Here is a 14,038-nt window from a genome sequence, read left to right as displayed (position 1 = left end):
CTCCCAAAGGCGCGGGTTTAGAGGCTGAGCGACCCGACCGAGTCCGGCACCAGCTACTGGGGGGTCTCTATCTTCCCTGATTTACTCTCTAAGAACAATATAAATCGACTGCATCTAGATGGCCATCTTGGTGCTCATCCCACTTTTTTGTTTTGTTGTTGGTCTTCCTTGACCTTGATATTTTGAAGAGTACAGGCATTTTATTTTATAGGATGTCCCTAAATTTAAGTTTTCATGACTATTTCTTCATGATTGTGCTCATGATTATGTATTCTTGAAAGAATAGAAATGATACTATGTTTTTTTCTATGCGTCATAACTAGGTGGAACAAGATATTGGTGTGCTCCATTAACGGTAATTTTAAATTTAATTAATTTGTTAAGCTGATGTCTGCATGGCTTTTATTGTACATCTTAAAATGTAATTAATAAGTAATTTGAGGGGATATAATTTGAGAGTAAAAGTTTTATTATAAAACTTGCTACCCACTAGTTTCAGCGTTCATTGATAACTATTGTCTAAGTCAACTATTACTAAGATGGCTGCAAAATAATGATTTTTCTAACTCCATTATGTCTTCCATATTATTAGTTGGCATTCCACTTTAAAGAAGAGATTTTTCTTCTTTCCCAACTGGCTATTTGTGTATCTATCTAAATATCTATATCAGTGTAGACTTGTGGATTTTTATTTTATTATATATAATGACTCATAACCATTATATATTTTGATGCTCAAGTTGACCCAGATTTGGCAAGTGGGAGTCTAGACACACTTTTCAATGAATAGAGTGTCATCTTCTGTCTAGATTTCACTTTTATACTCATTGTGTAGCTAGAGCTATAAACTTTGAAAGGGCAGTAACCATCTCCTTTAATTGGGAAAAATCTTGGATACAATGCATCCTTCTATGGCTATTTGTTAATTATCTATCTAAAGCCTCCTGCACCTCTGGCCTATAGTTGCAGCATGTCTTTGTCAGGAGTTAATGAAAGAAGTGATGGTGAGATGGTGGAGCTGACACTTGGTGGTTATCAGGCAGGCTTTAATTTAACCTTCTATTAAATTAGTAACACTTCATATAAAGAAACATTGAGAAATTCCTTTGTTATAATTCTTGATTTTTAATAACCTATCAATAAACTGCCAAAAACTTTGTAAATAGCACCTTTTAAGAACAGTTCAATCAAAATCCAACCAAAGAAGCCAGGCATGGTTGCTCATGCTTGTAATCCCAGGACTGTGGTGATGAAGGTAAGAGGATTGCCTGAGCCCATGGGTTTGAGACCAGCTTGGACAACTTGGAAAGCCCTAGTCTCTAAAATAAATTTTAAAAAAACGTAGCCAGGCACGGTGACACATGCCTGTAGTTCCAGCTATTTGGAAACCTGAGGCAGATGGGTTGCCTGAGCCCAGTAGGTCATGTCTGAGATAGCCAAGAGTGTGCCACTGCACTCCAGGCTGGGTTTCAAAGTGAGACTCTTACACACACAATAAAACAAAATAAAATATAAATTAAATAAATAAATCCAACCAAAGAGAGTGAGTATAGTTAGTTCCAATAAGTCTTTCAAATTTCCATGTAAACTTTTTGTCTTTCTAATAAAGACAAGGAAGTTTATGCACCCCTAATTCAGTCATGTGATAAAAACTTTTGAAGTCTTATCTAGACTCTTTCCTCAAATATGTAGCATACAAACCACACACCCTTCTTGATGGTGTGATGATGACGATGACTACAATGAAGACGCCTAGATATTTTAGTTCCTAAGTTCTTCCAATATTTCAGAGAAGAGAAAAAAATACCTTCGTGTTCATTTTAGACTACTTAGGTTCAAACTGCTTTTAAAGGGTGGAGAGTAAACCAGCAAGTGGTACGAGTGGAGGTAGGGTGGAGTGCCGTGTAGGGCAAAGGTGTACCAGCAACATTACCACCATAAGGCAATTTAGAGCGGTAGTCCAATAGTCTTGATCCTTCTGCTATGTACGCCATAGATTCTGAAACTTCAGCATGCATCAGAATCATTTGGAAAGCAGACCTCATTCAGAGTTTCTGACTGAGTTAGTCTAATTTGGGAACAGTTAATTTGCATTTCTAGAAAGATCTCCGATGATGCCAATGATGTTGTTCCAAGAATTTTGAGTCATTGACATAGAGAAGAAAAGATTTAAAATATCTAAAAGTGGAAGTAGATCTTTTCTCTTAAGATGTTTTATTAAACTGTACTCAAATGCATTGTTGTGGGGTCATGATGTCAGGATGGAAATGAAAGAAAAGAGATAGAAGACCTTCTATAAATGATCTATCCCTGGACAGGCCTAATGAGACTTGTCTGGCATTGATTAAAAAGTTGATACAACACCCACAGGTACATAATTTATAAACATAGTGTTTACTACCAAATTCTGATGATGTCTAATGAATTATGTTCATCTAGCCCCTTGACCATGTAATGGGAAGCATATTTTTTAATGCATAAACAGATCTCAAATAGGCAGAAATGCAACTTTTCTTACACTCCATGACTGAATTCGAATTCCTAATGAAGCCACATCCTTAAAGGCAAGACAGTCTTTATTTGAATTTTTAGGGTAACAGTGTCTCTTCAATTTAAAACTAATCCCTTGCTGCTATTTACTGGATCCATTTAGGATGCACTTGCAATCAATTCAATGTCTACCTTTTTTTACTAGAGCCATTTTCCTCTCTAAAAAAGGAATTTCCCCCTCTTCTTTCAGGGATAGCATTGGGCCCAGGTAAATACTTAGGTAAGGTAAAGAGGCCTCCTTTAGATCCTGTCACTGTTCTGCTCAAAATTCTCCAATAACTTTCCATCTCATTCAGAGTAAAATCCAAACTCCTTGCAGGGCCCACAGAATCAACCCCACAAGACCTCACTCCTGGTCATCTCACTGATATAATTACTTACTCCCGTTCCCCTCCCTTCCACGCTATGCATGTTCCTCTCTTGGGGTTTTTGCACTTGCTTTCCTTGGGAATACTTTTCACTACTACATTCCTGGCTCCCTCTGTCCCCACTCTTTGGGTCTTTCATCTTGGTGGAATCTTGCCTGACTATCCAATGATGAATAGCAACAACTCCTCACCTAACACACATTGCCTACCTCCATTCTCTGCTTCAGATTTTTCTTCATAGCATTTTTTTTCATAGTACTTTTACATTTTACCTATTTGTTTATTTTCTACCAAGATAAACAGAATTTTCTTCACTTAAATGTTTATAGGGGTAAGTATTTGAGTCTTTTTTATTTCTCATGGCTGTGGCCCAGTGCATACAATGCTATCTACCTTACGGTAGCTTGAGAGTCGTTTAATGATTGGACAAATGAATGTGTAACTGCACCGTTCCAGTCTTTAAGATCCTTTGCTAAAATTGCTCACCCAACTGGATCGTTGGCCGTTGCTGTCCGTGTTGCTAAACTTTCAGGTTTTTAGCATGGCCTCTGACTTCAAAGTCTGAGCAATCTGTGTCAGCATGGATTTGACACCAGACCTTTTGGTTCCCTTAATCCCTTTGGCATTTCCTTTTTCAACTGCCTCCAAACTCTCTTAGGACTTACAGAAACTTCCTTCTGAAACTTCTGTTTATGAATGAAAAACCTGAGACCAGTCTCTCAGGCCTTCCCTCTGCCAGAACACAGGCCAAAATGACATTTACGAGAGGGGACACCCAAAAATCTGGAATTTATTTATTAAAAATTGTGTATTATTCTTAAATGTTTAAGTTTCAGTCACCATCAAAGTACTCTCTGTTTGACGCAATACACTTATTGAGATGCTTTTTCCACTGCTCAAAACAGTTTTTGAACTTACCAGCTTTTATACCTTTTAGAGCTTCTACAATTTTTCATCCCACCTCTTCCATATTAGCAAAAATGTTTTCCTTTGAGGAGACTTTTTTTCATGTAGGGAAACAAAAAAAATGTCTCTCAGGGAAAGATCAGTTGAATAGAGAGGGTAGGACATGGAATTCATGTCATTTTGGGTCAAAAACTGCTGAACACTGAGTGCAGTATGGGCAGGTGTGCTCGTAAATCTCCCATCATGAAATGGGAAGCACATTGAAAGAATCTCCAAAAAAATTAACCAAAGCTGAACACAGCCTCTCACAACAACACCAGCTGGCACACTGATGCCAATGGGTTCCTAGAACCCTTGCCAAGTACAGGAGGCCTGTACTACAAGGGGCCTTCTTTCCAAAAAATAATTCCAGTTTTTTTGGGGGGTGTCATCCTCATACGTTATACTATGGCTGCTCCAGGAGAGTGTAAAGCAGTAACTACAGCTGATTCCTCTAAGAGTCCAAGTGGATAAATGGGCATATGTCCCTCTGCTCTGTGATTTCTAAAACTGTGGTCCCTGGTGCCTCATTTCCTTTCTCATGCCCCCACATGTAACCTGTGTTGCTTATTATCATGCTTCAGAGATTAACCAGACACTAGTTTATTCTTCATGTTGTTTGGATAAAACAGAAAAAATGACTTTGTTTTTTGTTGTGCTTTATTTTAAGATTGGCAAAAGCACCTTCAAATATGATTCAACCAGCTCTTTTTCAGGACTCAGTATATACTAAGAGGTCCCATTATGAAGCACTTCAGTACTGCTGCCCGATTTTGCATCCTCCCACTGTGATTTTTGTGTTTGAAGAGCAGCATTGCAAAGGTAAGTTTCACACCAAATAATTTGCTACAATAAACTTAATTTTTAACACTGGCTTACTACGGGTCAGATTGTTCATGAAGTCAGGCTTTGGAATATTCTTCAAATTATTGGCATTAAGTTGCTCTTTTTATATTAAGTATCTTACCTTTCAAGAACTATTTTGGAATTTATTTTCTATCTTTTAACAAAATGTATAATTCTTTGGCATAATCTCTGTGTCAAACTGGAAATTTTCCAATGCTTTTTTTCCAGTGCTTATTGTCAAACTGTTTGTTTCATTGTTTTTCTGATTTTTACCTTTTAATTTTGCCTTCTTCATCTCCTATTACTAAGAGATTTTTAAAAAAATAACTTGCAGGGTTAGTTAGTATATTTTCTAAGGTCTTGTATATCTGGGAATGTCTTTATGCCACCTTTACATAAAAAAAGACCACTTGATTGGGAATAATATTGTTGAATAGTAAATTGTTCTCTTCAAAACTGCAGACATTGTTGTCTCTAACTCAAAAGGATAATTTTTCCTTCCTCTTGAATGATAATATTCTTTCCATAGTCCTCATTTTAATTTTCTCTATTTATTCTCATCAGAGATATAATTGAGCCATATTCTCTCTACAGTCATAGTGGAGTCTTTATTGTCTTAGGAGATTGTTGAAATTTTTTCTTCCTTGATTGCACAATTAGAAGGCAGTTTCTAGTGGATGTATAGTTGGAATGACTCACCTCTGCAGAGATAGCATTTTCTCCTTTTCCAATCTTCTAATATCTGACATTGTGAATTCATGAAATGTAAGAAAATCTACTGTAGGCACTACTGCCAAGTGCAACGGTCTTTTGCACTTGACAAAGCAGTATGTCAGTATGCTACAAAACACAAGATAGGCCAGTGCCTTTCTGCTCATACCCCCAATCACTGGTATTTTTCCACCTTTCTCGCTAATTACTGTATCTGATTGACTAGAGAAAGATTTTCTTTCTTCTAGTGAAGAATAGAAGTGGACCATGAAGAAATGTGGAAGACTCTGTATAAACCAGTGTTCTGGCTAGTCCACAAACCCAGTTTTCATCTTATGGATGGATACTGATTTTCTGAGTCTGGGAGGAGTTGGAAGGAGGAGGTTATCCTGAGGTTTTCAATGTATTCTTAATTTTTTTTCCAAGTATTTATTACAAGAAGCATCACCCGCATAGGTAAACAAGCAAACAGAACTTTTTCAGCCCTTCAGTCTTATAACAGTCATTTCTAAAATTTAGTATGTCAGACTAGGGTCTGAGCAATGGATAATTGCTACTTACCTGCAGTTTAATCTTAGGGAAAGTTAGAAAGCATAGCTAATTCCAGGGAAGTTATCATGAAACAAGAAAGTGCTAATTTATTTTTTGCCAAAGAAAGCTACTGTTTTGCTCTTATATATTTTAAGTTTTCAGTGGAATGTGAAAGCTAACCTTCTTATTCACACAACTTGTTTTATGATTGAGAGCTTTTGAGGATCCATTCAATTCCAAAGACTAGTGCCATTAGCCGTATCTCTAGCCCTTTGGAGCAATCAGTGAGATTAAATTTCAGGAATACAGGGAAATCCTGCTTAGGCTAAAGGCTGCATGGGGATCTGGCCTTGCCTTAGCAAACTCAGGTGTTCAGGTCTGCTGAGAGGCAGATGACTTCCTGATTGGTGATCCTCTCACCCTGAGATGGAAAGAGTAAAGGCAGCAGGACTCCCGTTGGTGTGCGTGCCTGCTGAACAGGAAGCTATGGCTCCCTTACTCCCCAGGGCAGAGTGCTTCCACATCATATTTCACTGAGTCACAGTTTTCTGAGAATGTCCTAACAGTTTCAAAATGACATTTTTATGTGGCTTAATGTTCCTAATTTGCTACAACTTACATTACATACATCTCTACTTGCCTAAACTAAGGACCAGATGGAATACATTCTGGTCAGGCATCCAGACAGTTGCTTTTTAGGGGATAATGTAGCCTTTTAAAATTTTTCACAAGAGAGTAAGAGTCTGATTTAGTACTCTCTACTTACAGGATAAAATTTATGCCAAGATAAATTTTAGCTCCAAATGTTACCTTTCAGAAGGAAATATTTTATCTAGGTTTTAGGGATTCATTTGGTTTTCTTATGGTTTCTGGTAGCATTTTGCTAACATATAAAATGAGATATAGATATTTGGCAAAGCATAAAATCAATCTCCTTGATCTACTGCAAAAAATATTGAATTTCTGTTTCAACACAGAAATATAGTAAATGGAAATTATAATTATGAGATGTGAGAATAATTATATGTTGGGATTCCTTGATGAACATAGATGCTAAAATTCTCAACAAGATTATGGCAAACCAGATCCAACAACACATATCAAAAATCATCCACCATGATCAAGTAGGCCTCATCCCCAGGATGCAGGGCTGGTTCAATATCTGTAAGACCATAAATGTAATTAAATACAACAGGTGTTAAAAACAAAAAAACACATTATTATATCATTAGATGTGGAAAAAACTTATGATAAAACCTAACAACCTTTCTTAATAAAAACCCTCGAACATCTAGGCATAGATGGAACATACCTCAAAATAGTAAGAGTCATCTATGAGAAACCCACAGACAGCATACTTCTAAACAGACAGAAATTGTAACCATTTCCCCTGAAAAATGAAACAAGACAAAGTTATCCACTTTCACCCCTCTTGTTCAAAATAGTATTGGGAGTCCCAACTAGAGCAATCAGATGAGAGAAGGAAATTAGGGATATCCAAACAGGAAAAGTTATCCCTCTTTGCAGACAACATGATTGTATACCTCAAAAACCCAAGACGATCTGTCGACAACCTCTTTGCACTGATAAAGGGCTTTGGCAATGTCTCAGGGTGTAAAATAAATACACAAAAGACAGTTACATGCCTCTACACCCACAATAAACAAACAGACACTCAAATAAAAAGCACAATCCCATTCACAATAACCACAAAAAAAAGGGAAATACCATGGCATCATCCTAACTAGAGTGGTGAAAGACCTTTACAATGAACACTACAAAACACTGCCCAAAGAAATCAAAGATGACACACAAAGAAATGGAAAAACACTCCATGCTCATGGATTGGTGGAATCAATACTGTTAAGATGTCCTACTCAAGGCAATCTACAGGTTTAATGCAATATCCATTAATTACTAGCAGCATTCTTCTCAGACCTGGAAACGACAATACAGGAATTCATATGGAAACATAAACGACCACGAATAGCCAAAACAATCCTCAGCAAAAAACAAACAAACAACAACAACAACAAAGCAGGAGGTACCACATTCCCAGACTTTAAATTTCATTATAAAGCTACAATAATCAAAACAGCCTGGTATTGGTACCAGAACAGACATATAGACCAATGGAATAGAATTGAAATTGAGATTCCAAAAGAAAAACCTCAATTCCTCAACCAACTCATCTTCGACAAAGCCCCCACCACCTACCACTGGGAAGAGGAGAACCTATTCAGTAAATGGTGCTGGGAAAACTGGCTGACCACATGCAGAAGATTAAAGCAGGACCCCTACCTATCACCATACACAAAAATTAACTCTAAATGGATCAAAGACCTAAATGCAAAACCTCAAACTTTAAGAACCTTATAAAATACAGGAGACATTCTTATGATCAAAACCCCAATTGTCCATGCCATAAGAGATGAGATAGACAAGTGAGATCTCATCAAACTGACAAACTTCTTCAAAGGCAAAGAAATCATCAAGCGAGCAGAGAGCCTACAGACTGGGGGAAAAATTTTGCCAACTGTATATCTGACAAAGGCCTAACATCTAGAATCTACAAGGAACTCAAACATGCTTAAAAGAAAAAAGCAAACAGCCCATCACAAAATTGGCAAAAGATATTAATAGAGAGTTCTCAAAAGAAGACGTAAGAGCAGCCAAAAATACATGAAAAAATGCTCAGTCTTACTTATTAACAAGAAAATACAATTAAAATCACACTGAGATACCACCTTACTCCAGTCAGAATGACCATCATCAATAACTAAAAAAATAAAAAGGTAAAAAAACCAAAAAAAAAAAAAAAAAAAAAAAAACCCCAGATGCTGGAGAGCATGCAGAGAAGAGGAAACGTTTCTATACTGTTGATGGGAGTGTAAACTAGTACAACCTCTGTGGAAAACAGTGTGGCAATTTCTATAAGATCTAAAAATCATCCTTTCATGTGACCCCGCAATCCCACTCCTGGGAATATACCCAGAGGAACTCAAATCAGTCTATAAAAAGACGCCTGCACATGCATGTTTTTTGCAGCATTATTCACAATAACAAAAATATGGAACCAACCGTGCTGCCCATCGAAAGAATTTTGGCTAAAAAATCGTGGTACATATACATGACGGAAGATTACACGGTCATGATAAAGCACAAAATTATGAATTTCCCAACAACTTGGATGGACTTAGAGTCCATAATACTCAATAGTTTATCACAGAAACAAAGAACTGAGTACCACATGTTCGCTCATAAGCGGACCTTGAACAATTATCATAATACTATTAGAAAGGAATTGGCAGTAGTGGGAAATTGCCAGAGGATGGGAGAGGTGGGATTAGCAGTAGTGGGAAACTGCCAGGGGAGGGGGGCACACCTCATCAACAAGGGTATCTGAATAATGGACATTTGTATACCTAACCCTGAATTGTACCCCACATCTGTAAAATTTTTTTAAATGTACTTAAGTACTTAAGCAATAGTCTATAAAGTCAATTTTCGTAATGAATACAATTTAGAAAAACATTCTAATGAGTTTCTGATAGAGTAACTATACCTTCAAAAGTCAAACTTGACATTCTATTTGTTGGACTAGTTGCTTCTGCCGGTCATTACCCTACTTGATTTCATAGAATAATTGGTTCCATTATTCCTTTTTTTTTTTAAATAGTTTCTCCATACTTGGCTTTTGTAATGCCATTCTTAGTTCTTTTGCTATCCCTCCTGTGAATATTCCTGCTCAGCTTCTGATAATTTCTTTCCCTTTTTCTATTTCTATTATAGGTATGTTGCAATGTTCTGCCATATTCTTTTGTTCTTCTATCTCTTATACTCAGTTCTCAATGAAAACAAAAATACCCACATCTAATTGTGGAAGTTCCAAATTGTTCTCTCCTAAATAGCAATTTTCAACTTCTAACTGATTGGATTACTTGTCAACCTCTACAACTCACTTAACCATCAAGCATAATAATTTATAAGTACATTTATTGCTTCCCCCTTAAAACTGATTTTCCTCCTATTTTCTCTCTGAGGATGCAAAAGTAGTCTCCTTATAACTTAGGCTAAAAAAAAAAAATTCAAGATATCGTTAATTCCATGTTACTGCTCTTATCTAATTTGTCACAATGTTCTATTGAATCTGACTACCAAAGTAGTCCTTGGAGAAGACTTCACCAATTTTCAGTCCATAATCCCTGCTATAGAGTATGCAAGACTTTCTCTATATTTATGCCAACATTGTATACTAAAAAGGTTTTTTAATCTTTAGAGGGAAAGTTACTATCAGCTTACAGAAATTTTAAAAAATTATTAAGGAGTACTATGAACAACAGTATGCTGAAAGATTAGAAGATATAGATGAAATGATCAAATTGTTGGAAAGACACAAACTACCAAAAACTGACTTAAGAAGAAATAGAAAATTGGGGAATAGACCAATAAAAAGTAAAGAGATTAATACCTTAAAAGCTTCCCCCAGGGAAAAACCCAGACAGCTTCACTAGTATATTTTAACAAATATTTATATTATAATTAACAATAATTCTTTAGAAAGTTTTCCTACAGTATGGAAGAGGAGGGAATACCGTCACATCACAAGAAAAGAAAACACTAGATCTAACTGGGGGAAAACACTTACTACACATATCAGGCAATGTATTATTTTACTTATAAATTAAAATATACTTGGTAAATAAAAGTGCTATTGTGGCTACGTAGTTCTCAGATCTGTGCAGGCAAGTCACCTTTATTTATCATCTTTTTCAGATTTTTTTGGCTATATTCACATCTTTATTTTCTCTGCAAACTTCAGGACAAATTTGTCATTAAAAAAACTGGAAAAATAAAAATAAACCATATAACGTTCAAATTTTTTTAAATGTTGAAATTATATATTTTTAGATAAAGAGAAGCTTGATAAAGTACTGAAATTTTCTCTGTAAAGTATTGAGTTTTCCTAACTTAAAGTACATTTTCCCATATATTCAAGTATTTTTAAAAATATTTCTCTGTCAAGTTTTATATTTCCTTAAGTATTCTAAAGTTTATATCTAAGCATTTTAACTTTTTTTGTTAGAGCTTTTCTTCCATTTTATTTTTTACTAATTATAATCACGTGAAGCTGTAGATTAAGAAATGAAGTAATTTTAGCAATTACACATGCTTGTTCAAACTAATAATTGGTTGTTTTACTATAAAGAAAAATATTTTTGTTTATTATTTGTGATAATTTAACACTTAAAAATTGTAGTGATGGTAGGTATTATTCCTTCATCAAATATTTATACAGTTTCTGCTGTGTTCTAAGCCTTTGAGATTAATCACTAGTCAAAACAGAAAAAATATTTACCATTCTTGTGCCTACATCATAGCATTCTTTTATTTTCTAGATTTTAATGTGAATTCCTTCGGTGATATATAAACTAGTATGCTGCCTTTTTATGTAGGGTATCATATTCAGTATGTAAAAAACATTTTCTTATTTTCCTATTTTTATTGAAAGTATGTAATATATATTATTTTTATCATTTACAAGAATGAACATAATATTTTTCTTATTTAATCCACTTTGTGAATTTCATTAATAGATTTCCAATCATTTTATTCCTGAGATAAGCACTGATTAGGCAAGATGAGTCATTCTACTAATACACAGGATTTTTATATTGATAGTCATAGAGAGGTTACTGTATAGTGTTAGTGTGTGTGTGTGAGCATGCCATGCATGTGCTACCTTCTATTAAGTTTTGTTGTATTGATTAGTCAGGAGAAAATTTGTCTATTCCCTTAAATACTTTAAATAAAATTAGTAGCTATTTGTGTTCCTTGTAGTTACAAAATTTACCTTTGAAACTAGATTTGGTTCACACTTTATTTTCTTGAGATTTTTCTTTAGTAACATTTTTTATTTAAAAATTAATTCATAAATTTCATTTTCTATTTTTTTGGAGGAGTTCAATTTTAGAAATGTATGTTTTCTGAGAAATTCTTCTGTTCATTCGGGTCTTTGAATGTATTAGCCTAATTGTGAGCAAATATGCCTCTATGATTATTCTACAAGTTCTGTGTCTATAGTTAGTTTACATTCTTATCTCTAACATTTTTTATATATACCTTATCTTCTTTCCCAGAATATATAAGCTTGTGTGTATCTATGTTGCTTTGGATTAACTTTGTTTGCTTTAAAACATAACTCTTGGGTTTGTGTAATATATTTACCATTTTATGCTTTCTAATTCACTCATCTGTATATTTTTCTTCTCTACATTAATTACTTCCTTCGCTTATTTGTTGTCTTTTTCCTGTTCTCTTATGCTCTGTAGTCAAATATTTAATGTATTTGTTTGACCTTATATAATTAGTTTAATGGAATTCTAGAGTTCTCATAGGTAAAGTTTTATAAATTGTTCTTTTCTCGACATGGCTGAAGAGCTAGAAAAGAACAGTTTCTGCCACCAATAAGTCTTAAGGGTTAGATCTTTTTTTTTAAAGATGTGAGGTACAAGTCAGAATTGAATACATAAGTGGTTTACATACAGGTGAAGTGTGGACCTCCCATTGGACCTCACTTTGCCTAGATTAGGATCAGGCACCCCTCCTGATGTCATGTGCTCACCCCATTCCCTGGCAGTGTCCCACTACTGCCAATCCCTTTCTTGTAGGATAATGCTAGATATTCAGGGTCCATTTATGGGTCAGAACATGTGGTACTCTGTTCTTTGCTTCTGTGATAGATCACTGAGTATGATAGACTCTAAATCCATCCAAGTTGCTGCGAACTTCTTCATGACTGCATAATATTCCATTGTCTATATACCATATATATATATTTTTTTATCCAATCCATTTTCAATGGGCAGTATGGTTAGTTCCATGTGTTAATAATAGTGCTGCAATAAACATGCATGCACAGGTATCTTTTTTTGTAGAATGAGTGGAATTCCTCCAGGTATATTCCCAGAATTGCTGGGTTATATGTAAGGTAAATTTCTAGTTCTTTTAAAAATTGTTACATTGTTTTCCATAGATATTGAACTAGTTTGTACTCCTACCAACAGTGTAGAAGCATTTCCTTTTCTTTCTATCTTTGCCAGCATCTGTTGTTTTTTTGTTTTATTAATTATTGCCATTCTTACTGGAATTGGGTGGTATCTAAATGTAGTTTTGTTTTGCATTTCTTTGATGATTAATGAGGCTGAGCATTTTTACGTGTGTCTGTTAGTATATCTTCTTTTTTTTTTTTTTTTTTCTTGAGTTGGAGTCTCTCTGTGTCGCCCAGACTGGAGTGCAGTGGCTGCTCCCGGCCACCGCAGCCTCGACCTGTTGGGCTCCGGCAATCCTTCCATCTCAGCCTTCCAAGTAGCTGAAATTACAGGCATGTGCTACCACGCCTGGCTGATTTTTTGATTTATTGTAGAGATGAGGTCTCGCTGCCCAGGCGAGTCTCGAACCCGTGGGCTCAGGCAATCCACTCACCTCAGCCTCCCAAAGGCACGGGATTCCAGGCTGAGCCACCGAGCCCAGCTAGTATGTCTTCTTTTAAGAAGGATCTATTCATGTCTTTTGTCCAATTTTTAATGGGGCTGTTTGTTTTTTTCCTTTTGGCACGTTTGTGTTCCTTGTAGATACTGGATGTTAGGCTTTTGTCAGATATACAGATGGAAATTTTTAATAAATCAACAACAAACAGGCAGAGAATCAAATGAAAAGTACAATCCCATTCACAATCAGCACACAAAAAAATATCTTGGCATCTTCCTAACCAGAGAAGTGAATGACTTTACAACGAAAACTGCAAAACATTGCTCAAAGAAATCAAAGAAACATTGCTCAAAGAAATCAAAGATGACACAAACAAGTGGAAAAATATTCCATGCTGAAGAATTGGAAGAATCAACATTGTTAAGATGTCCATCCTACCCAAGTCAATTTCCAGATTAATGCAGTACCCATTAAATTACCAGCAGCATTCTTTTCAGACCTGGAAATGACAATATAGGAATTCATATGGAAGCATAAATGACCATGAATAGCCAAAACAATTCTCAGCAAAAGAAACAAAGCAGGAGATATCACAC

This window comes from Carlito syrichta, unplaced genomic scaffold, assembly GCF_000164805.1.
Source record: "Carlito syrichta isolate Samal-C Ts95f unplaced genomic scaffold, Tarsius_syrichta-2.0.1 Scaffold307103, whole genome shotgun sequence".
Taxonomy (NCBI): domain Eukaryota; kingdom Metazoa; phylum Chordata; class Mammalia; order Primates; family Tarsiidae; genus Carlito; species Carlito syrichta.
This window is presented reverse-complemented; position numbering follows the sequence as displayed.